The sequence below is a fragment of the Pantherophis guttatus genome, chromosome 3 (assembly GCF_059756535.1).
Source record: "Pantherophis guttatus breed Tessera chromosome 3, ASM5975653v1, whole genome shotgun sequence".
Classification (NCBI taxonomy): Eukaryota; Metazoa; Chordata; class Lepidosauria; order Squamata; family Colubridae; genus Pantherophis; species Pantherophis guttatus.
This window is the reverse complement of record NC_142065.1, coordinates 96,441,404-96,465,542: the sequence shown is the minus strand read 5'-3', so window position 1 is coordinate 96,465,542 and position 24,139 is coordinate 96,441,404. Positions and strand designations below refer to the sequence as shown.

The following is a 24,139-nucleotide window of genomic DNA, read 5'->3' as shown; positions in this document are numbered from 1 at the left end:
GTGACGATATGAAGTCACCGAACCGGTTCTGCCCCCCCGCCCCCTGTTCCCCCACCCCCTGCATTATTCTTACCTTTTATTTGGCCCCACCCCCAATCTGTTGCTGCCTCCTGAGTCCCAGCTGATCGGCTAGAGGGAAAAAAACTGTTTAAACTCTTGCCGTGGGGCTTCAAAGGGCCGCCCTACAGCTGATCAGTGTTAAAAGAAAACAAATCAGTAGATTGGTGCCTGCAAAAATAAATGAGTAGACCGGTGCCTGCAAAAATAAATGGGTAGACCAGTTCCTCCAAAAACAAATGAGTAGACCGGTACAGCTCTGCAAGCAGTTAAAAGCCTGGTAGACCAGTATCTCTGCTAAATCCTAAATAATTGTCACATGACCATCAAGCCATGCCCACAAAATAAGCCACGCCCACAGAACTGGTAGTAAAAAAATTTAGAATCCACCCCTGTCTTCAACATAAGCAGAGAGCTGAAAGAATAAATAAGTAATATTGAGTAGCAGAATCCCATTAAAATTGTTCATAATCCAGAGAAATATAGTTGTCTTGGATTCAGAGTATGGGTTTAGTCCAGGTAGCAGAAATGCTATGAGATGTTCATTGTATTTGAAGTAGAAGCTAGAATTATCAAGAAATATATGAAGATATTACAGCGTCACCTCTTTCTAAACTACATGTTGAAGACAGGAAAAATTGATGAAGTCTGAAGTGAATGAGAGTGAAGAGAGGAAATCACCTTATCTCTTAAATAAGGAAGGTCATTTAACCAACTGAAGAGCTGGTGAGTATTTGAAAGAGATACAATGTGACACTATATGAAGATCCATTCCATATCTATTTCTCACCATTTGTCCTGATGGTCAAAAAAGCTCATAGCTACAAAGAGATGGGAAGGTACCATCTTTGAAAGTGCAGTTCATTTGCTATGAACTAAAATTTCCATGTAAGAAAACAAGACTCAGCACCTTGTTTTCTCCAGGGATACTTTACTTAATTGTTTTGGACCAAATGCTTCCATTTGATGGTTGGTCGACACTAAATTGCTGGTTTAGTTTCTTAAGACCAAATAATTTTTAGATAAGATGAAAGAGTAGTGTTAAAACAATGTATATATTATAGTTAAATAACCCTGGGATGTGGCAATTACATATGGAAAATAAACTCCTTCCTAATAATCCCTTTATCTGGATTTTTAAAATGCACTTTTAAAGGGGCGGGGACTTCCTGCCTTTATTGAAGATGATTTCAAGGATGGGAATTTGCAAGAATGCTTCTTGTTTTATGCATAAAACATAAACCAAACCTCCCATTGTTCTGTATGAATTTTTTTGGTACATTTTGGGGCTTTTTTTTGGCCCGTTTTTGCATCTTTTTTTGGCCTATTTTTTCAGAAAAAACAGGCCAACCCCCCCCCCTCAAAAACAAGCCAAAAAAGCTTCAAAAATAGGCTGAAAAAAGCCTCAAAAATGGACAAAAAAAGCCTCAAAATTGGGACAAAAAAAGCCCCCAAAATGGACAAAAAAAGCCTTGAAAACAGGCCAAAAAAGCCTTGAAAATGGGCCAAAAAAGCATAAAAAATGGGCCTAAAAAGGCCTGGAAAAGGCTGAAAAAAGGCCCAAAATGGGGTGTGCAGAGGCCAAAAAACAGCTGGTAGGTGGATGGGGCTTTGGGAATATTCAGTCTATGAGATGCACAGACATTTTCACCCCCTTTTGGGAGACAAAAAGTGCATCTTATAGTCCGAAAAATACTGTGTGTATGTGTGTGTGTGTGTGTGTGTATGCTAAATTTACATTTTTACTGACAAAGAAATAAAGGGAGACTAGTATAGATCTATTTCAAGCAATTTAGCTCTCATCAGCTAGCCATACCCTTCTGGGATACACACACACACATACATACACATACACACACGTTGTTGATAGTCACAAAGTTGTGTCTGACCCATCGTGACTCCATGGAAAATGTTCCGCCAGGCCTTCCTATTTTCTACCATCCCCCAGAGTCCATTTAGGCTCAGGCTGACTGCTTCAGTGACTCCATCCAGCCACCTCATTCTCTGCCATACATACATGCATACATAGTGTCAGCACTTCAAGCTGCATTTACTCTAGTGCTGACATAAGAAGGAGAGGTGGAGGCGTCTGAAAAGGGACGTTTGACTTTTCACCTACTTATTTTTCCTGGACATAATATCCCCTAGGGGATGGGATGGGAGGAGGGAAATTCCTTTGAGCTGGAGCAGTAGATTAGGGGTAGAATGACTTGGAAGATGGCCAATGAGTGCAGGGGAGTGAGGAATAGAAAGGGAGGGTTTTGGGTCTGGAAGTCAGTGTTGGCTTCCTTGGAGTTGGATTAGAATGTCGTGCTTAATAAATAGGAGTTTTTCTTCAAAGACTTCGTTTGAAATGCAATTTATTTGAGACGACCTCGAAACCTGACACATACATACATACATACATACATACATACATACATACATACATACAGTAATGTGGGACAAATCAGGGAAACACATTTTCCAGTGTAATAAGTGAACATTCTTTAAAGTCTGCCGAGTTCGTCCTGCTGTACAAGAAAGGTATTATGTTGTTGGGACTACTTAATAAACTCTATTAACATAAGGCACTTGCTTATAATGTGATATTTGGATCAATGTCTGCTAACTCAGATACATTCATATGACCATGTGCTCTTTGTTCCATGAATGATTAAACTGTAGAAAACATTACTCTCTGAACTGCCTTCAGTTATTGGCTGTCACATATCAGACCAAGTAAATGTTGGATGAGAAGCATAATTCTGAAGCTGGGCAGTGCCGAAATTGAATGAATGAATGAATGAATGAATGAATGAATGAATGAATGAATGAATGAATAGATCATACTCCCTCCTGGTTAATTCTTTAAATAGCAAGGACATATAATTACAATATTGTGGTTCCAAATCTAGTTGAGGCTCGGTAATATGGCTTAACTCTGCACAGAACCCAGTTTTTATTCCTATGCCTTATTATGTGTAATACTTAGTTGGGAAAGATAATTGCAACTTCTGGCATTATTCTTGGTGTCATAGAGGAGCACAGGAAGTAGGATCCAACTCAGAATACTGCCTAAGGCATCAGTGATACCCATTGGCAGTGCACCGTATGGTGCATCATCTTCTCAGCCATTTTCTTCTAGCCCACTGGCTTTCTCAAATGTCTACTATTCTCTCCACCTTGAAGGATGAGTTATGGCTGCCTAGGTATGCTAGTGAGTTTTAAATTTCCAAGTGCAATTACAGATTTCTCGATTCTTCAAATAGACACTCTTGCTTTGTCTGCTTTTCTCCCTAGGTTTCATTCTAGCATTTCATTGTTTTAATCACCTCATTTGGATATTTCACTTAGGTATCCAAATTCAAATGCCCAAACTAATTTTAAACTCATTAAGAAAAACCTTTTATTACTGGAGAAAATCAAATTTTACACATGACATATTAAACAGTGACTTCTGTAGTTCTGGTAAATTAAACTACGATGGCCATAATGTAATGGGGTGAAGAATTGCTGATGTCTTCCGATAACTACATTCTAAGAAAGAAGGAGAAAATGTAACAATATAGAGAAGATTATTATTGTTATTTTTTTTAAAAAAGAAAACCTTATATTGTGAAAACTATTTCTCCAGAACCAATTTTTAAAAACCAAATTTTATTTCTTGAAATATCATAGGAATCAGGCAGATATATTAATTCAATATATAAATGCTTTTAAGTATATTCCAAGTAGAACATAAACCAGGAAAAAAAAATGGAGGCCCGTGGGTGTGATCTATTCTTTGCTGACCCTTTACAGTTTAAGTCAAAGGCTGTAATATATTTGGGTCTTCAAACTTTGCTCATTCAAAGCAGTTTATTGTCTGCTGTCAAATTATCTGGAAGCAGTAAAATATGCCTGTTGAGTAGAATGGAATATAAATGGGCAAAAGTGGATTAGTAGTCATTTAGTTAGATAATAATGCTTAAGACCAAATCACAACCCAATTAGATATTTAAATTTTATATCAAAGCCTTATTTACACGACCAAATAAATAGATGTATAATTCAAGCTTTAAGGTGCTGGTAGATCAGAGGTTGAAATATCTGGCCATTCCCACACTAGAAATGATAGTGATTGCTAGCATTATCCAGACTCCTACCTATTTCAAGAAGAACACACACACACACACACACACACACACACACACACACACACAGGAGTGAAGGATCTGTTCTAGAGATCAGAGCAACCTATTGTACCCAAAGGATTTATACACTGTGTTCCTTCTAAGCGGGATATCATTTTCTTAAACAAGGATTCAAATCCAAAGCCTTCAGAATAGGATATATACAGATATATATATATATATATATATATATACAGATATATATATATATATATACAGATATATATATATATATATATATATATACACACATACACACACACACACATATATATGTGTATAGTTAATATTTCAGGTTTCTTCCCGTGTAATTGGGGATATATCCCTAAAAGGGTAGAAATATATATATATTTGGGGAAACCATTATCTGAGAAAGAGACAATACCTCAGTGGCAGGGCAAGGAAGGCTGCAATTCATTTCTGGAGGTTGCTGTACAATAAAGCATTTGCCATTGCTGAGAAAAAGTTTTTGTTTACTTTTTGTATTGATCTGATGTGAAGAGTTTTCATTGTTCTTTCCAGAGTTCTAGAGAAGCATAAAGAAATAAAGGCAAAGATTTATTTAGGTAGGTTTTCAAATCCCCTGCTTCATTCTCTTTCTACTTCCTTGGCTAGCAAGTCACATCATTCCGCATCCTTTCTTTCCTTCTATGGGATGGACTAGATAGTTATTAAATTGCTATTTTTTTTAATTTTCTTTCTTCAGTTCTAGTGATTGAATAAATTGTTACTTATGCTATGCTTTAGTAGATATTGGAAAGCTTTTCTGAACAGACAGCAATATGGTTCTTGGGAAGGGAATTGGAGACATAGTGGGAAATAGCTATCATATTTGAGCTAAATCATTACCACTTGTGTTCCAGAATGTTAATGCCTTAAACTTGGAAAAGTAGCAATGTGTTTTGAGAGCTAGTTTATCTACGGTAATAAAAAAATGTTTTGAAGAAACGTTTAATGGATATATCAGGAATTTGTAATGGTGCCTTAATCTCCAGGAAATACATTGCTGCCATCCATGACTCATATACCACTTGAAAATTAAATTAAAATTACTTTTCAGTAAAGATTTATAGCTGAAATATTGTAAGATCAACAATTGCCCCAGGTTTACACTAGATCACTGTATCTTCACAAAATACCATGGTAGAATACCAAACTTTTCAGAAATTTCCATAAGGTTTCACAAGATCACAGAGCAAAATTTTCAAACTGACTACAATACTTTGCCAGAATGTAATAGTATGTCAAGGCAGAAGTATCCACCATGAAGTTTATTGGCTTCAAAATAGTGGGTACAATTTGGTAATAGAAGACTCACCCATTTTGACACCATTGTACAAGGTGGGCAATGCACTTTACAAAGAGATGAGCCTCTGATTGCCTAGTTGTATCCACCATTTTGAACTCAGTGATCATCACAACAGACACCTCTGTTTCAGATTAAAACTGCCAACTTCACATAACATTTTGAGCAATTTGGGAGGCGTGGATTTCATATGGATCTAAAATTATTTCTCACTTAGTCTATATTCTTTTTTTTAAGCTTACAAATATCAAGTGACCTTTTCAAATGAAGTAATGATGTGCATCTATTATTCTACAATAACAACATTTGTTAGTATAACAGAGCAAAAGTAAATATCTAAAGTAATATTCTAAGATTTTTAACTATTGTTATTACTATGGTAGCATCCATATTAAACATAGTTGATATGTCTATTGTGATGAAGTTGGGAGAGGAAACATTGCTTTTACCAGCCTGGAATGTATTAAGAAACATTTGCTAATTTTAAAATGTTCAAATTGCAGGAGTCAGAACAATTTTAATAGCAAAAATGTGGCTTTCCAGTTTCTTGTAAGTACTAATGCCATAAAATAGATCCCAGCCCCAGTATAAAGTGTTCTGCACTTCAATATATAGTGGACATATGACTGGATCCAGATTAGGTTCACTGATACTGAAATCAAAGATAGATGTGGCTAATGTGTTAAACTCAATGAATTACAATAAGAAGCTTATCTATTTATTAAACTTATATCCCGTTTTTTCATAAAAAATAAAGCTTGCTATTCATATGTAACAGATATATAGGAATTTATAATTAAACTATTGATTAAAAAGTAATAACCAGATAAAAACATATCACATTGAATTTAATTTTCTTCAAGAAAATATGTCAGAATAAAGTAGTCTTTATAGTTCAGAGCAGGGCTGTCAAACTCCAGCCCACAGGCTGGATGTGTCACAGACTGACCACACTGAAACCGAGTTTAGCGACGGGGGAAAAAGTCCCAATATGTCATGTGATGCCACCATGATGACATGAGTTTAACACCCTTGGTTTAGAGGATAAGATGTTCACCACATGAGAGTGATAGTGTTTGACAGACAAGGGCTTCTTTGGAAAGTCCTATAACTGAGCTACATTCATTTTTGGAAGAATGTGTTATTAAATAATTTGGCCTAAAACGTTTAGTGCTTTCTAATAATCCACATTTTGGTTGCAATAGCTACCTCTAGCTGTCCTTTATTAGTGATTTCATTAAAACAGAGCCTCTTTGGAAGATTTGAATCTATTTTTTTCTAGATTTTTGGCAATTGAGCCTTTGCTGACATCTATTAGGTAACTGTGGAGTCCTGGATGCTCTTTGATTATTTGCTTGTGGAAATTTCATTACCCAACTAAGTAACATTGTCAATGCTAGGGAATGTGGGGTTGGCTCTCTATTTAATCTATAGTAGTTTAACATGCTGTGACTACCATTCAATCTCTTCCATTGAGTCTCTTCCTGCATACCAGAGGTGGTATTCAGCAGGTTCTGACCAGTTCTGGACAACTGGTAGCAGAAATTTTGAGTAGTTCAGAGAACCTGTAAATACCACCTCTGACTGGCCCCACCCCCATCTATTCTCTTCCTCCCGAGTCCCAGCTGATCAGGAGGAAATGGGGATTTTGCAGTAACCTTCCCCTGGAGTGGGGAGGGAATGGAGATTTTACGGTATCTTTCCTCTGCCACACCCACCTGGAGTGGGGAGGGAATGGAGATTTTACGGTATCCTTCCCCTGTCACACCCACCAAGCCATGCCACCACACCCACCAAGCCACGCCCATAGAACCGATAGTAAAAATAATTGAATCCCATCACTGCTGCATACCCCTGAGAGCAGAGTAATCCTATACAAAACGTCTTTTGATTGACTAGAAACATCTTATCTTTGCCTGGATGAAGTTGGAACTGTTTGTGAGGCTCACAGATGTTAATATAGGTCTTGAACAGTTTCTTTGAATTTAAATAAAATGGTAACTAAAGAGCTTGGTATTAAGCATACTGGTAATCATAAACTGTAAATCTCTAAACAAATTCTTTTAAATGGCTCTTTAAATTATCTAAATGGTTAATTATATTCTTAGTCTGCTCATTAATTATAAATTATAAATTATTTATTAATATTTAAATAATTAAATTAAATCATAAATTATTTTAGGTAAATTGTTCATTTTGTGGATATCAGTTATCCATAACTTCTGTAAAAAGCCATAAATAAACTCTTGTGTCTGGGTGTAATGCAAATAGATCCATCACTGTAAAACATATACACTATAACTTTGGCTAAGTAGCAGGTTCTCATTTTGGGAGATTTGTCTACATCAGTGATTTGTCTCACTACAAAACTTCAGTCACACTTCAGAAGTTATCCACTAATAGCACTACTAGTGGATAACTACTTATCCACAGAAAGTATCCACTATTAACCCTATTATCCACTAACACTATTAACACTATTACCCACTAACACACTATTCTGTTGCAGATTTATTTGATCTTCTCTCAGCAGAATTCACAGTGTTTGTAAACAGATAAAGCCAATCTAGTTGTGTACAAAATGATCTATGTTAGAAAAAGTTGCATATGAAAGGATCTAAACTGAAAAAAAGCATTGAAATCTCCCAATAGGCCAGAAAAATTGACCTATGAACACACCAGATATCTATTGATCCCCCTAACCTTAATCTAATATCTTGAAACGCTTTCTGAAAACCACTGAGAGAAGACACTGGGAAAAAGGGGAAAAGAACTGTATTATAGGGAAGTACCACAGCAAGAAGCTCTGAAAAGCACTTTCAGATGGATTTGTGATGTGAAGAATCTCGGAGTTTCAAAACTCTTCCCTCCAGCACAGGATTGCTAAGTATGATTCAATTTTGTAGCATATGAATGATGTCTGGATCTTTATCAGAATTCCTTAAGAACATGCCCACTGTGACTAGCAGTCATTTGCAATGTGATTTCTTTTGTTTTTTGAGACTGTTTACAGCTGCTTGCACTATGAATAGCAGTCTTCCATTATGTGTTAATCTATGTCATACAAGAATGCCTGGCAGGAGCCCTGAACATAAGGGTTGATTAGGTGAAGTTCAGCATGTTAATTGATGCATTTTTCACATGGAGTGCAACTTTTCAGAGTTAAATGCTCCTATATCACTTGAACAAACACACCCACAGTCACATACTTTTAAAGAAAATAAATCCCAATTACGGATTCTTTTGGTATCATATAAAGAAACACTGTTGTACAAAACAAACATCTAAAAACTTTGCCCAAAAGCAAAATGCTAAAATGCTATTCGCTTTTTATTCACTTCTGCATTTTATCATGTAGGGTTTTTTTATAGAAGTCAAACTGATAAAATTCAGGGTAATTCAGGAAATTAAACTAGCCAAACAATGAAACAAAAGATATGCCATCCAATGTACTAGAAGCATGAAGATAAAAGTTTAAATATTTAGAAGAACACATTTTTCTATTAAATTCTGTCAATAAAGAAGTTATAAAAAAGAGATAAGCAATAAGTTTAAGGGCGATACATACAATTATCCAATTATATATTTGACCAGAATATTCTATATTCTTATCCTTATTATCTTTACAGATTAAATTCATGAAACAATGCCATATATTATAAAGATCATTTGAATATATGTGCATTGATGCTCTTGCTGAAGAATTTTCAAATTCCATATTCATTTCCTATATACTTAAGGTTGCATAACTTCTTGTTCAATCAAAGGTGGCTCTGAGATCAAAGATTTGGATCCCTGGGCATGATTCCAAATCCTGAGATTAGAATTCTAGTCCAAGCCTGAACCTAAATACTTGGCATGTTAGCTTTAAGTCTTAAGATTGAGTTGAAGTGCATTTTGGGGTGTCAAACAAAGCCCTAAGGACATTTGATTGAATGGCTTCATAATCCCTTAGGTTTGTACAAGTTGTATCCCATATAATAGTGGGGAAACTGTTTTATAGCCATAAACAATTTGATTGCTGCTGGAGTGCAATTTGCCCCCTGTGACCTATAAAATTTAGTTACGGCTTGTGTGTTCTTTTGGGCAATAGAAGTGGCATAATTTACCTGGGCTGTTAATTTCCTAGAGGCCTGAAATACTATACCCAAGTATTTAAAACATTTGCTCTAATTCATGGAAATCAATTTTCCACTTGTGCTTTTGTCTTTTGTTGGAAAAAACTACAACTTTAGATTTATTGCAATTGATTATTAATTGTTCCTCCTTACAGTGGGATACCAGAATTTTTAGTGTCTACTTCCTGCCTATAAAAGACAAGGAGAGAGGAACTGCATCATCAGCATAGAGCAAAATTGGGAAATATTTATCAGCTGATTTAGGTGCATGGATATTAATCTTCTAAAGGGTTTTAATCAACTCTTGAAAAGCAATGGTGCTAGTGTAGGAAATTAGCACCCACCCTCCTTCTAGAAGAATGAAATATTCTAGGAAATATTAAAAAGGCAGAATATTATTTTTCCCTGGATGAGAAAAGGACTGCCTTCCCCCTCTTCAACTCCAGGATGATGGGATTAAGACATGGCCCTCAGGACATGATAGGATTAGCCCTCTACCCATCTCACCATATGGCACCTGGGAAGATTACATCACCCAGCAAGGCTCAACCAAGCCTGGGACACAGACACCCTACAAAGTTAGCTAAGACCCCCACCCCCTGGGAGTCTGACAACCAATCAGAATACAAGCTCAAATTCACAGCCGAACAGAGGGTATAAATCTCTCACTCTCTCTCAACCATGTGCTTTTTGCCCAGGACCTCAAACCATGTGATCCTGTCCATCATTAAAAAAACATCTTTCCAATCAGCCACCATGTTTCTAGTGTTTTTTTCCCCACTTGGAACTGAACCCAGAAGGATATTTCTTCCAACACTAGAATACATCCTAGTTTCAGCCTCTTGAAAGTCTGAAGCCAGAAACATCTTACTCTAGGGATGAGTTAGGTAGTCCTTAATTTACAACAGTTCGTATAGTGTTCATTCAAAGTTATGGTGGCACTGAAAAAAAAGTTACTTATGACCATTTTTCAGTTATGACCATTGCAACATCTCCATGGTCATGTGATCAAAATTCAGAAGCTTGGCAACTGACTCATATTTATGACGGTTGTTGTGTCCTTGGGTCAAGTGATTACCTTTCGCAACCATCTGACTAGTAGTCACTGGGGACACCAGATTCACTTAACAACCATGTTACTTATTTAACAACTGCAGTGATTCACTTAATAGCTGTGGCAAGAAAGGTTGTAAAATGGGGCAAAACTTACTTAATAACTGTCTTGCTTAACAACAGATATTTTGGGCTCAATGGGGGTAGTACATCAAAGACTACCTGTAGTTTATGAATTAGGAACAAGAGTCTTTTGTCTGTAGAGCAGGGCTGTCAAACTCCTGGCCTGCAGGCCAGATGTGTCATGCATTGGCCACACCCACACCCGGTTTAGCAAATTGGGGAAAAAGTCCCTATACGTCACGTGATGCCACCATGACGATGTGTGTTTGACACCTCTGCTGTGTTGTGGTCCGCCAGCAGCCTGTGGAGTCGGACAGCAATGAGGCTGAGGAAGAACATGGGCCAGTCCTGGAGGCTGGGGAAGGCCCAGATGAGGGCTCTGAATTAGAGGCAGAAATGGGGCCAGGGCCATTGGGGCGTGATGTGCAGACTTCGGAGCCTCCAGAGCTGACAGTAGAGAGGCAGAGGAACAGGAGGAGTATGTTCCCAGTGCACATATGAGAAGAGCTGCCAGAAGGCAAGAGCAGCTAAAGCAAAGAGGACAACTCAGGAGTAGGGCCAAAAGATGATTGGCCCCTCCCATAAGGCTTAAAAGACCAGCAACGGCTCTTGGCCTCTTTGCTGGAAAACAACCATTGAGAGAATTGCTTCTTGTTTCACTGTATTCATTTCTTGTCGCCGCCTTCTGTTTCTAAACTTTTGCCAAGAAAAGCCTTGGCAGTTTGCCTAATTATCCCACGGTCAGGTGATAAACTGTGGAATGGTGTTTTGAAGAATTTGCTTTAATTTAGTTTGGACTGCACTGAGAATGAGTTAATTCTCAGCTGTTCTAATAAAGTCTGTTTGTTTTCGAACTGTTTGTATTTAATACTAACTACTTGGGCCTGGGTCACAACACACTGTAGAGCAGCACTTCTCAACTGGGGGTCCCGACCCTTTTGGGGGTCGAACGGCCATTTCACAGGGGTTGCCAAAGCCCTCTCTCGCCCCCCCATGCTTTCACTCACCCTCACTCTCTGCTCTGTTGGATCGCCGGCCGTTCACTTACCCTGCCCACTCCCAATCTATTGCTACCTCCTGTCCCAGCTGATGGCTAGAGGAAAAAAAACTGTTTAAATTCTTGCCGCGGGGCTTTAGTGATGGGCGAGGGGTGAGCGAGCCAGCAATTTAACAAATGGTTCGGTGTTTTTTTGTAATTTTATTGGCCCGTGGAGCTTCAGCATAGGCTAATTAGCCCTTGATTAGATCGGCTCCCGACTCTCAGCTGATTTGCTCTCAGCTGTTTTGCTCAGGGCTCTGCTGCTTGCTGGAGAGATTTTTTTCCCCCCTATCTATGCTGAAAAACAAAACTGAAAGTAAAGCAGGCTGTTGGCTTTGCTGTTGCTGCAACGTTGGAAAATTAGCCAGGCAGATTTCTTTTCTTTTTCCTCACCAAAAAAGGTAGGTGCAAACAATGGGAAATTTAGGGAAAAAGAGGAGAGTTCAAGATTTTAAAACACCAACAGCCTTGGTAGTACAGTGGTCTAATGCACCCTGTTATTAAGCTGGTTATTAAGACCAGCTGCCTGCAATTACTGCAGGTTTGAATCTCGCCAAGGCTCAAGGTTGACTCAGCCTTCCATCCTTTCTAAGGTAGGTAAATTGAGGACCCAGTTGTGGGGGCAATAAACTGACTTTGTATAAATATACAAAAGAATGAAGGCTATTGCTTAGCGCATTGTAAGCTGCCCTGAGTCTCTGGAGAAGGCGGCATATAAATCAAATTTAAAAAAAGAAAAAAAAGAGAAAAAAGCTCTATTTAACTAGGGAATTGTAATAATTGAGATACTATTAATTGTATATTGTGTTGAAAGCAGAAATGGTTAAGTTGTGGTTTGGAGGAATATATGGGGGAAATTATTTGGTTTATTATTATTGGTAAATATAATTAATTGATTTGTAAGAAATTGGACTGCATGGAAATAATTGGAATATTCATGTTCATATTGATTAATATACAAAAAAGGTAGTTATATAACTAATTGATTTATATTAAAATGTTGAATTTATATTAAACTGTAATATTACATAATTAACAATGTGAGGATGGATATAAAAATAGATGACAATGGGAAGGGGTATAATATAGAATAGAAGGGAAAAATTAATTTGATTAAGATTAGAGATGAGGATGAAGGGTAATATTGGTTTTTTACAAAAATAGATGAGGAATAAATATGGCAAAAAGGAAATATAGATATTGTAAATTTAATTGAAATGACTAAACACTGTTTAAATTTGTGAACTGGCCAAATACTCTGTTCAAAGAAAATACATTGTATGTTTGTATGTGTGTTTCTAATTATTCTTATTTATTCATATTTGTTCTCTTTTATTCTTTAAAGTTTAACAATTCATTCTTTATCTTAATATATTTATATTTGTTTAGGGCTGGCTTTCTTCCCTTTCATCTTTTTTATTGTTCAGCAATCTTTCTCCTCAAACCTACCACCTCTCTCTTTTCTTTCCTTCTTACTTTCTCTTCCTCCCCCTCTTCTTCTCCTCCCTACTTCCTCTTCCTTTCTCCTTCTCTTCCTCTCTTCCTCCCTCTCTTACCCTCACTCCTACTCTAATTTCCCTTCCCTTCCTTCATCCCTCTCTATTGCTGTATCCTTTTATGCATATGGACTACTCAGGGGGCTGAAAAAGTTATTTCTGACTGGTCCTCGCACTTTTGACCAGTCCTCGAACTTACGACTGTCCTCACATTTTACGTTTTTGCCCTATCTTGTCACCATGGTGAAGAGAAGCAGTTGTGAAATGAGTGACATGGTTGTTAAGAATGCTACAATGGGCATAAATGATGACCAGTCATAAGTGCGAAGACCGGTCAAAAGTGCAAGGACCTGTCAGAAATCACTTTTTTCAGCCCTCTGGGTAGTCCTTTTGTGCATATGGACTACTCAGAGGGCTGAAAAAGTTATTTTTGACTGGTCCTCACACTTTTGACCAGTCCTCGAATTTACGACTATCCTCACATTTTACGTTTTTTGCCCTATCTTATCACCATGGTGAAAAGAAGCAGTTGTGAAATGAGTGACATGGTTGTTAAGAATGCTGCACGGGCATAAATGTGAGGATGGTCATAAGTGTGAGGACCAGTCAAAAGTGCGAGGATCTGTCAGAAATGACTTTTTTCAGCCCTCTGAGTAGTCCCTATACACATAGCCATGGCCACCCGGTCACATGACCAGCTAGCCACGCCTACCCAGTCACATGACCTCCAAGCCACACCCACAAAATAAGACACGCCCACAGAACCGGTAGTAAAAAAATTTAGAACCCATCCCTGGTTGGGGGTCACCCCAACATGAGGAACTGTATTAAAGGGTCGCGGCATTAGGAAGGTTGAGAACCACTGCTGTAGAGGATCTGCTCAGACTATCCCAAACTCTTACCCTTGAGAGACTGTTAAAAGCTGCCTTGAACTCAATAAAGGCTGTATGTAGATTCAAATCAGTGTGTCTAAAAAAAACCCACCTTTGATACAACTATGACCTGGATAACAGAGAATTTTCATACACATCAATTCAGGGTCGTTTGTACTGTATATTTGCCTGCCAGACGTTGAAGCACTAGGCAGTAGATTGTCCTGGTTGAAACCCTGTTTGCTCAGGGTCGATTATCTCCTTCCCTGTTACCCAGGTTTAGAATTTCATAAATAACTACTTGGTATATAGTTTACTAATGATGCTCAGTAGACTAATTGGCTTTTAATAGCCAGATCATTCCAGTCACCTTTTCTATATAAAGAGACAATTATGGCTTTCCCCCGGTCCTCTGGAATCTTGGCTGTGTAGCTAATGTATGAAAATAAAGAGGCCAGTATAGAGGCTCACCAATTTGAATAGGATTTAATTAGCTCGTGGGGGATACAGTCACCCCCGGGGGGGCCTTACCACACTTAAGCTAGTTAATGAGATTTTTGACTTCCTTACATGTGACCGGGGACCACGGCAACAGTGAAGATAATGCTATATCCATCATTTAGGTGCTAGCATGTGGATCACAGTAAAGTCTTGGAAGTGGTGTACCCAGGTACTTTAGGGCATGCTACAATGTAATTGTGTAATGTTGATATGTGAATAGTTTGTTATAATATGCCAAAATAGGGAAGCATTTTTGGCCTTTGTGGCTTTAATTAGTGACAATTTTTTTCTCTGATCTTGAGGGGTTTTTTTTCCTTCTATATTTCGAATAGAATAGAATAGAATAGAATAGAATAGAATAGAATAGAATAGAATAGAATAGAATAGAATAGAATAGAATAGATTTCTTTATTGGCCAAGTGTGATTGGACACACAAGGAATTTGTCTTGGTGCATACGTTCTCAGTGTACATAAAATAAAAGATACGTTATTATATTGTCTTTTGGGCTTCTTTAAAATGTGGGTGGAATCTAATGAATTTACCTTGAGTAAGGCAGCATAGAATTCCCTTAATGCTGTTTCGTGGCAAGGCAAGATTTTTCAAACGAACTCTTAGACCACCATCCCTGCCTGATCATATTGGTATTTGCCTTTTTTTTTTTACAAAAGGTTGGAGTTTAACTATGAGATCATGATATATATCAAGTATACTTCCGTCTCATTGGACAGTTGGGTCTGAGCATGCCTCTAATACACAATGGGCTGAAAAATATGTAATATCTTTCTCTGAGTAAAACCATTGGATTATCCTACCTTCAAGGGGCCCATTCCATCTGATCCTAAAAGAGATATCTCCTATCAAGCATTTTAAATGGTCCTTAACTTGGTCCCTAATTACGGTAGGCCTTGCCTAACTTTGCAAGTGAGAATTAAAGGGAGGTTATCATTTTCTGATCTGGGGCCCATGCCAAAATGTTTAAAGCAAGGGGCCAGATCACTAGAAATTGTTAGATAATCTACAGCAGATAATTTGTGAGCTGACCAAAATATATATTGCCTGAGGAAATCATTTGAGGTGAGCTTTTTACTCTTCTAGTTTAGCTACTTTTATTTAGCTTTAAAATCATTTACTTAGATATTTCTTTTAATGTCAATTAGTAATTTTATTCCCCTGTACTAGATTTAGTAATTTTAGAACTTTAGAATTAAGATTAGTTGGTATTTTAGAGCCTGGAATCTAACTGTTCCTAACACCTACTGAGGGTATGAAGCAGTGATCGCCACAAGGCAGGGACAAAGAAGAATTAAAAGATAAAGAACAAGCCTAGGATGTCACAAAGAGAAAATTTCAAGCATTCTGAACATTCTAAGCCTTCAGACAGTTATAACATTTTTTTAAAAAATGTTTTTTATTTTTATGTTTAAACAAACAATACATACTACGTAGCAGGTAAGTCCTCTTTCCCTTTCCTTTGCAATCTTCACTCATAAATCCTATGCCTTATCCAACTCATGATTTCCCTTCCTCCAATAACAACAATGAGGCTTCTGTAGGGGATAGAAGAGAGGACACATTTAAAGCCACAAGTAATTTAAATGTGGATGTGGACTGGCTAAGGATTGCCTTTTAACTGCTAAAATAGTTACTGCAATTTTCAATCCACTATTAGATGCCAGTCTGAAAATAGATGAACATAAGGCTATAATGGAAAAACATGTAACTAAAACTGTTAAGGAGTCAGTTACCAATTCAGTTATTCCAGAATTTACTCAAAATCCTTATGCTGCAAGAAGACCCTATATGTATGGCAACTGTCAGAGATGAGCTAGTCTTGCAGTGACACCCATATTTTGGTCCAGACTTGAATTAATCCTCTTAATGAGGGCAGGTGGCAAAATAGATGAGCAGCCCTACACCGCCTCTCACAACTCCTTTACTGCAGAGCATATTCCAGTGAGCTCACAGAAATCTCCTGGCTTTCCAGATGGCATGGACTTGAAAGAATAATATTGATTTTTAGGCATTTTGCCTTGAATGATCTTTAAACTTAAAAACATTTTCTAGGGGGGTTTGAAATTACACCAATATGTGTCTTTCACAATACTAGTGTAGGGCTTCTGCAAAATTCTGGGATGAGAGCCAAGCACACAAGAGAGGATGGCATAAACCACAGAGTTCATAAACTCAGCCAGCAATTACCTACACAGCAGAATGCTCCACCAACTCCAAGGTCAGGTCCAGATAAGCACAGGAGGCACAACACTTTCGATTTAATTAAGGAGAAGATACAGTCATCAGTCGACCCTATGGAGGATGAGAAATAACTAGCTCAGTTGTTTCACACCCTCTCTACAGAAAATCAACAATTATATGCAAACTTGAGGCAATTAAATCAATGCTTCAATCAGTAACTGCTGCAACTGAGTTTCTCAACATGTTACCACCCTCCCACTGTCCTCCTGTTGAAAAGCTGACAAGTTCATTTTCTGAGTGCTTAACACTTCTCAAAAACAATGAAAAAGAAGGTGCTCCAATTCAAAACCCATTCAGATAAATGCAGGAAACACCAAGTTAATCAATGTAACACAGCCCTTTTAGGACTTTCCAGATGTTTATCCCACAGGTGATTCTTGACTTACAACTGTAATTGAATCTGGAATTATGGTGGTAAGTCGTGGTGCTCATTAAACAGGCCATCATGTAACTATGTCTGATTTTATGACTATTTTTGTGGTGGTTGTTTAGCAAATGCTGTGGTCACTATGTAAATGCCACAGTTGTTAAGTAAAAGCCACAATCATCAAATAAATCCATTTTCTTCAATAGACTTTTTTTATTTTGGCCAAAAACACCAAGTAAATGCTGGAAACAAACAAAAACACTGAAAACCATGGTAACAGGACTGCGGGATGCCAACTAGCCATAAATGCAAGCCAGTTGCCAAATGTCCAAAATGTGATCATGCGACCTAAAGAAGGGAGGGTGCATCCATCAGAACTTTGGAACTGAGTCATTAGTAGCTGTGGGGCGTTCCATTTGGCCTTATTTGCTCTGCTCATGAAACTTTTTCTTTGAAATTACCTCATAGGCTCAGGACAATAGCCACTCTAGCTGACAGCAGAAAGTCTGCTCTGTAGGTGGACCCCTATCTATCTATCTATCGATTGAGATGATTGAGTTAGAGATCAATAATGTATATATTTTGCAGGACACATGGAAGTTGGTTTCAATTTCCAACTATTTTTCTCTACTAGGCACTACACAATGTAGCCTCAGAGATATCAGACTCAAAGGTGGACTTGGTCTATTTATAGCTTCTAAATTAGTATATTCAAACTGTAAAATAATTACCTCAGGTTAAGAATGCTGTATCAGCTTTGTCAATCTTTGAACAATTTCTTTGTTGCTCCTCAACAGCCCATTCACAGGTCACCCAAACCTAGAACCAGGTTTATTATACCTTCCATACTCTTAGCTGAATAGGTTCCAAGTAAACATAGTCGAATACATGGGGATTTCACTGTAAGAGCAGGTTGCAATGATGAAGTTCTCTATGGATGCCCCAATGCTTTTCCTTTTTAACAAGTAATTGAGCTGTCATTTAGGTCCAGATTCTTCAAAGTTAGAAAACATAACCTAATTGTCTTTAGGCTGCTATATCTCACAAATAGACTTAACCTATAAAACTCAAACCAAAATTTCTTCTCAGCTCCAAGAGAGCCATATTATCTAATTGTCTTTCCAATTCTCTAGTGTATAACTTCTGTCTTACTCTCCAAAATGTCTACTTTGTCATTAATTTGTTTTACATTTCCAGGCACTTGTTTTACTGAACTTTCTATCTTCTTAAATTCTTTTTCATCTCTTCTTTCATCTTTAGAAGTCATCTTAGAAGTCGATTTAGTATCAAATGATTCAGTTTATTGCCAAGTTATTCAAACATTTTCTGAAGCAAATCTGGTGTAATTCTTCTCTCTGCAGGTTGCCGAAGCAATCTTCTTCTTCCCTCTACTATTTTTGCCACTTTTCTGTCATTATGGTATTATAATCCAAAAATGAAACTGTTTCAAATGGGGGGGAGGCAAGCTTTCTCTCCCCTCCCCCCACTTTTCTAGCTCCTTTTGTCTCAAATGACATTCTGTATTTACAAACAGCATGACAGTCTGTCTCATATTACTTTTATATTTTGTTTTGTAAAATCCAATAGTCTGCACTATTTAATAGTAAACAAATAAGAGTCACAAGAAAGTTTGTCTAATTGAATTCCAATTTATTTAAAAGTACTTTCCAAATAACTATCTCCTTTATCCTTTTAAAACTTTCTTATGTTCACTCCTTGTTAAGCTTTTTGTCAAATATTAAGTCTTAAGACTTACTTTTTTTCTTTATTCCTTTGTAATCAAGAAAAAATATTAACTCATCAAGCAGATTTTTTTTTTTATTGTGAAGCTCAGAAAGTATCTCTAGAGCTGTAAATTAGTTACGTCCAAAAATGTTTAAGAAATGAGGCATGTGTAAACGTTGTGTCCAATTAGACTGCAATACAGCTGTGAGCTTGGTTGAAATCAACTCCAGTCATGAACTTACCGCAAAGAGCTGTCCAGAGTGCAGGTGGGTGATCTCTTGAGCTCTCCTTTTTCCAGACAGACTTCACCAGCCAGAATTCACTGTCTGGTCATTGCTCTGGATCCACTCCTTCAGGACATCTAGTTCTCCATAAAAGCTCCAGAAAACTGCATGGTGGTCATTTATATTGGCATCCTTCAGTCTCAAGAGACTATGGTATCATGCTCTGGAAAGAGGTCCTAAAACAGCACCTAGTGTGACTAAAAAGGCCAATTCGAGAGTGGCAATCCCTTCCACACTGAGGGCAGATACATTCTGTCCCTTGCCCAGCCCCCAGATTTCGCTGGTTCCAGGACTGCCTCTTTGCCTCAGCCTGTCGAACAAGGCTGAGTCATTAGGAGTCAAGATTTGAAGGCATACTACTCTCAAAGGATATATGTTACTGTTGCACTTTTTGCTTCAGGCTCTAAATACTGTTTTCCAATACTTTACTTTAAACCTTTTTTCCTGATTCTATTACCTTCCAGAAATACTTAATTACACCAGATCAGCTACTTTTCAGCTTTCTCCCCCCGGCCTGCCCCTTGCCACCACTGCAAATTATTTTCTTTCCTTTCATTCATTTCTGTACAACATGTCATCTGCTAAAAAACTTTTTTTCTCAGCTTTACTGTCAATCCTGACTCAATATTTCTGGAGTTAGAGAAATAATAAATTATGCTATATGGATAACATTCATTTCCTCCTAGAGTTTGGCAAGCAGAAAATACAATATCCGTTACTTGGCAATTGAGCACACATCAGTGCTGCTGATATCTATTTACACAAGAAAGTAGTGGTCTGTTAGTTCACACTGATTTATAACCGGCAATATATGTCAATAAGGAGATTCAGTGTGACTGTTCCTAACAGATTATGAGAAACTTGGGACTCACTGAAGTTTCGGAAATAATGTTAGATATTAGCAACTATATTTCATTGTTTTGCTGGAGGCAATGGCTATCTTCTGTTGCCCAGATAAGTGGAAAACCAAGTCCTATTGGTTCCCAAATGACTTTATTCATAATGGATGGAATAAGGAGAACTGAAATCTAACTTATCTGGAAGATGCAGGTTCATAAGATTGTTCAATGGAATCACAGTTATTGGTCAAACTGGCTTTTTTGAAATTGCCAATAAGGTAAAGGTAAAGGTTCCCCTCGCACATATGTGCTAGTCATTCCTGACTCTAGGGGGCGGTGCTCATTTCTGTTTCAAAGCTGAAGAGACAGCGCTGTCTGAAGATGTCTCTGTGGTCATGTGGCCGGCATGACTAAATGCCAAAGGCACATGTAATGCTGTTACCTTCCCACCAAAGGTGGTCCCAATTTTTCTACTTGCATTTTTTACGTGCTTTCGAACTGCTAGGATTGGCAGAAGTTGGGACCAGTAATGGGAGCTCACCCCATTATGCGGCACTAGGCACGTGCCAATAGCTACAGTTTAATTCCTGAGAAGCTGTACTGAAAAGGAGAAGCAGCCACCTCAGCTAAGATCACATCTAGGCAAGAATGCATTAGTGTTATGTGTCATTTTTCTGTCCCAGAATAGTGCGTTTTGGCTCTTCTCTACCTTTTTACCTTTACAATATCCCTGCTTTGTAGTCAGGATAGGGAAAGTGTCATTCACCAAGGGCTATAAATGAACTTTAAGGGTGGATTGGGATTTTCATTCTGTTTTTTTTTTTTCAAGTTATATCCATCAAGTTCACTGAAGTAATTTAAACTCAAATCTAGCCTTATTAGGGCAGATTGAAATCTAGGACAGTGTTCAGAGAGACTCATCAATAAATGTGTCTACAGAATCCCTTTGTGGTATGAACCACAAAGATTTGATCTTTTCACATTTTAGTGTTCTCCTGCACGTTGCAGGAATTGGACTGATCTTATATTTCTTGCTGATTTGTAGCCCTGCAGAGTCCAGAACATAGTGAGAATGTGGTCCAGGCAAAACAGAGGTCAAATCCCAGGAAAGAAGCTGCCCCAAGGCAAAAAAAAAAAAAAAAAAAAAACAGAAGCAAATGAGACACACAATAAAAGAGCAGCTTTTAACCTTTGAACAAACTGCCAGCAGCCTCATTTCAATTGTTAAATAAATCTACTGCAGGGGTAGGTAAACTGTAGCCTTAACATCATGTGGATCCCTTTGGGGCCTAGTTTCAAAGCCCCTATGTAAGCAAGCAATTAAAGTTGGGACTGCTAAAAAAAAATCTATTCATTTTTTTCTTTCTGCATTCATTTTGCTTTGCTTCTCCCATCACTAACTGCTGCAAACCCCTGCAAGATTAACATTGCAATTGAATGCATTTGTATGTGATTAAACACCCATCTAATGGATATTATTTATGAGTAACCATGTATGCTCATATTTATAATTCTGTTTATGGGATGCATTGTGTAGTAGTGCTAGAAAAGAAAAAAGGGTTTCTTTGGTAAATATGCAGGGTAACTATGACTCTAAATTTAGTCTCTAGAAATATATCAGGAAGCAAGCAAGTTTACAGCCTTCAGCAGTCTCATTTCAGCATATAAATGGGCATAAAACAATAAGAAATAATTTGTTGGACAGGATATTAGCTTATTTGCAAGAGAGGAAACAAAGAGTTAGATGGCCTTAAGCCCTGGGTTTCAGAAGAACAGACAATTCAGTGATAAAATTGGCATCAAAGGAATGGGTGTCGGAACTCAAGCAAACCAGAAGAAAAGAAGAGGAGGAGGTTAATTTCACAAAACATTAATAAATTGCTGTGAATAAACCAAAAGAAGAAATAAAGGAGAAAGCAGCCAAACTCCAGCTCTTTATCTAGTATGAACTCAGCAGCTTTCTGAGCAAAGAGAAATAGTAGCAGAAAGAGAAGAAAAAGGATTTAAGTCAAAAGGCAAGCAAGAATAGGAGGAGGAGAAAGAGGACGGCTGGCCATATCTACTTTGAGTTCTGATCCTATTTGTTTCTTGCTTCAGTCAGACGCTCAAGTTTAGATTTTTTTAATTGCTTCAAATACAGAAAGACAAAATAATAATAATAATAATCAGCAGAATTTTAAAAGTACACAACCCCCCCCCCAAAAATACTGCTGTCACGAGCAGTATATGTCAATAACGAAAAAACAAAAATTTTCATTTTCAATAACAATTAATAGGTTATCTTAGATATACATATACACTGCATCTCATAAGGTGAGATCTCCTATCATATTAGCTCCAACACCTGGGGAACAACCATGCACAAGGAAACAACTAGTGACTTACTGTGTTTTCCCGAAAATAAGACCCTGTCTTATACTTGTTTTTGAACCCTGAAATAAGCGCTTGGCCTTATTGCCATGTGCTCAAAAGCCCGATTGGGCTTATTATCAGGGGATGCCTTATTTTGAGGGAAACAGGGTAATAACTGGCATCAACACCCCAATTAACTATTAAAAGCCACACAAAACCAGGCACTGCATAAATACTACACATGGAAAAGCCCAATGTACACATTTTGGAGAGAAAAATTCCCTGAGGATGGGCTCCAACATGAGTCTGAAAGCTTGGAAGACTAAAACTCTGGTCCCGGTGACCAATTCCGATTAGTGGCCAAGGCCACTAGTCAGCAAAATGTGCCCCCAATCTCATTTTCATAATGCCAGGGGAGCCAATTACCATTATTGTCATCTCAAGGGAAAAAAATCTCAAGAGTTTCACCATTAAAGACAGGGTGATTGACAATACTTTCTGGCAGTTGATATTGTTGCTGCTCCTTACCTGCTGGCTCTAATGAGTGGTAGGATTCAAAAAAATTTACTCCTGGTTCTGTGGGCATGGCTTGGTGGGCGTGGCATGGCTTGGTGGGTGTGGCAGCGGAGGGATACTGTAAAATCTCCATTTCCTCCCCACTCCAGGGGAAGGTTACTGCAAAATCCCCATTTCTTCCCGACCAGCTGGGACTCGGGAGGTAGAGAATAGATGGAGATGGGGCCAGTCAGATGTGGTATTTACCAGTTCTCTGAACTACTCAAAATTTCCGCTACCGGTTCTCAAGAACTGGTCAGAACCTGCTGAATACCACCTCTGGCTCTAACGAGTGCCCCAACAAATGGACTCCAGATATCACTAGAGTGGATCATTTCTTAACACACCCACCTTTGTCACTGAGAGTCAGTTTGGTATAGAGGTTAAAATATCAGACTAGAAATGAGAAGACTCTGAGTTCTAGTCCCTGCTTAGGCACAAAACCAACTGGATGATCTTAAGCCAGTCACTCTTCTCAGTGCTACAAACAAGAAACTGGCAAAAATGCTTCAATAAATGCTACCAAGAAAACTGCAGGAATCAAAACTGACCTGAAAGGACAATTATTTTCCTCCATTGCTGCAGCCTTGCTGATTGTTAAACAGTTGATAGGTATATGTTGGCAGAAGTGACCCAACTCTACAGCTGCTTCTAGTCTTTCTATTGTCTTCAACAGCAACCTCCCACCCTTTCTTCACTGCACTCAGGGTGAACCATCTCCCCACTACCACCCTGTTCCCACATAAGCAATTAGCCCTTTTCTTTCTGATGGCTTGACTTGATTTTCCATATATAAGGTAGTTATTAAATGTGAATCTAATTGGCTAGTAATTACACTCATTTATAAAATTTGGTTGCAATCTAACTGGCATGATCATTCAGAATAGGGTCATTTGTTGAAAGGCAGCCTAAAAAAGGTCAATATCATATACAAATAAGCCATCATCGCCAAAACTTTAATCGTAATCATTTTTAGCTCATCCTTATTTATGCTATTGGATAAATGTGGATTTTAAGGTTCTATATATACAGCATTCATATTC

General features: G+C 37.9%; 4 long non-coding RNA genes across 5 annotated transcripts in view; 3 read left to right on the top strand and 1 right to left on the bottom strand.

Annotated features, from left to right (window-relative positions):
• The first annotated feature begins 639 nt into the window (after window positions 1-639).
• LOC148114699 (uncharacterized) lies at window positions 640-10,385 on the top strand. The gene is made up of 4 exons (XR_015733177.1): window positions 640-783; window positions 4,734-4,777; window positions 6,021-6,066; window positions 9,791-10,385. It is a non-coding gene; the product is annotated as an uncharacterized LOC148114699 (long non-coding RNA).
• Window positions 3,430-16,233, bottom strand: LOC148114698 (uncharacterized). Of its 2 annotated transcripts, none has more exons than XR_015733175.1 (3): window positions 16,161-16,233; window positions 4,597-4,737; window positions 3,430-3,576 (listed from the first exon to the last, which is right to left on the bottom strand). It is a non-coding gene; the product is annotated as an uncharacterized LOC148114698 (long non-coding RNA). The 2 variants fall into 2 exon arrangements; XR_015733176.1 differs by lacking the exon at window positions 16,161-16,233 and adding an exon at window positions 15,264-15,349.
• Window positions 15,454-24,139, top strand: part of LOC117677323 (uncharacterized) — a 132,162-nt gene continuing 123,476 nt past the window's right edge. Inside the window, exon 1 of the long non-coding RNA XR_004594748.3 lies at window positions 15,454-15,619. This is a non-coding gene — a long non-coding RNA (uncharacterized LOC117677323). The remainder of the gene's footprint in view (window positions 15,620-24,139) is intronic.
• On the top strand, window positions 15,627-21,389 carry LOC117677321 (uncharacterized). Its single transcript, XR_004594745.2, has 2 exons — window positions 15,627-15,795; window positions 21,235-21,389. It is a non-coding gene; the product is annotated as an uncharacterized LOC117677321 (long non-coding RNA).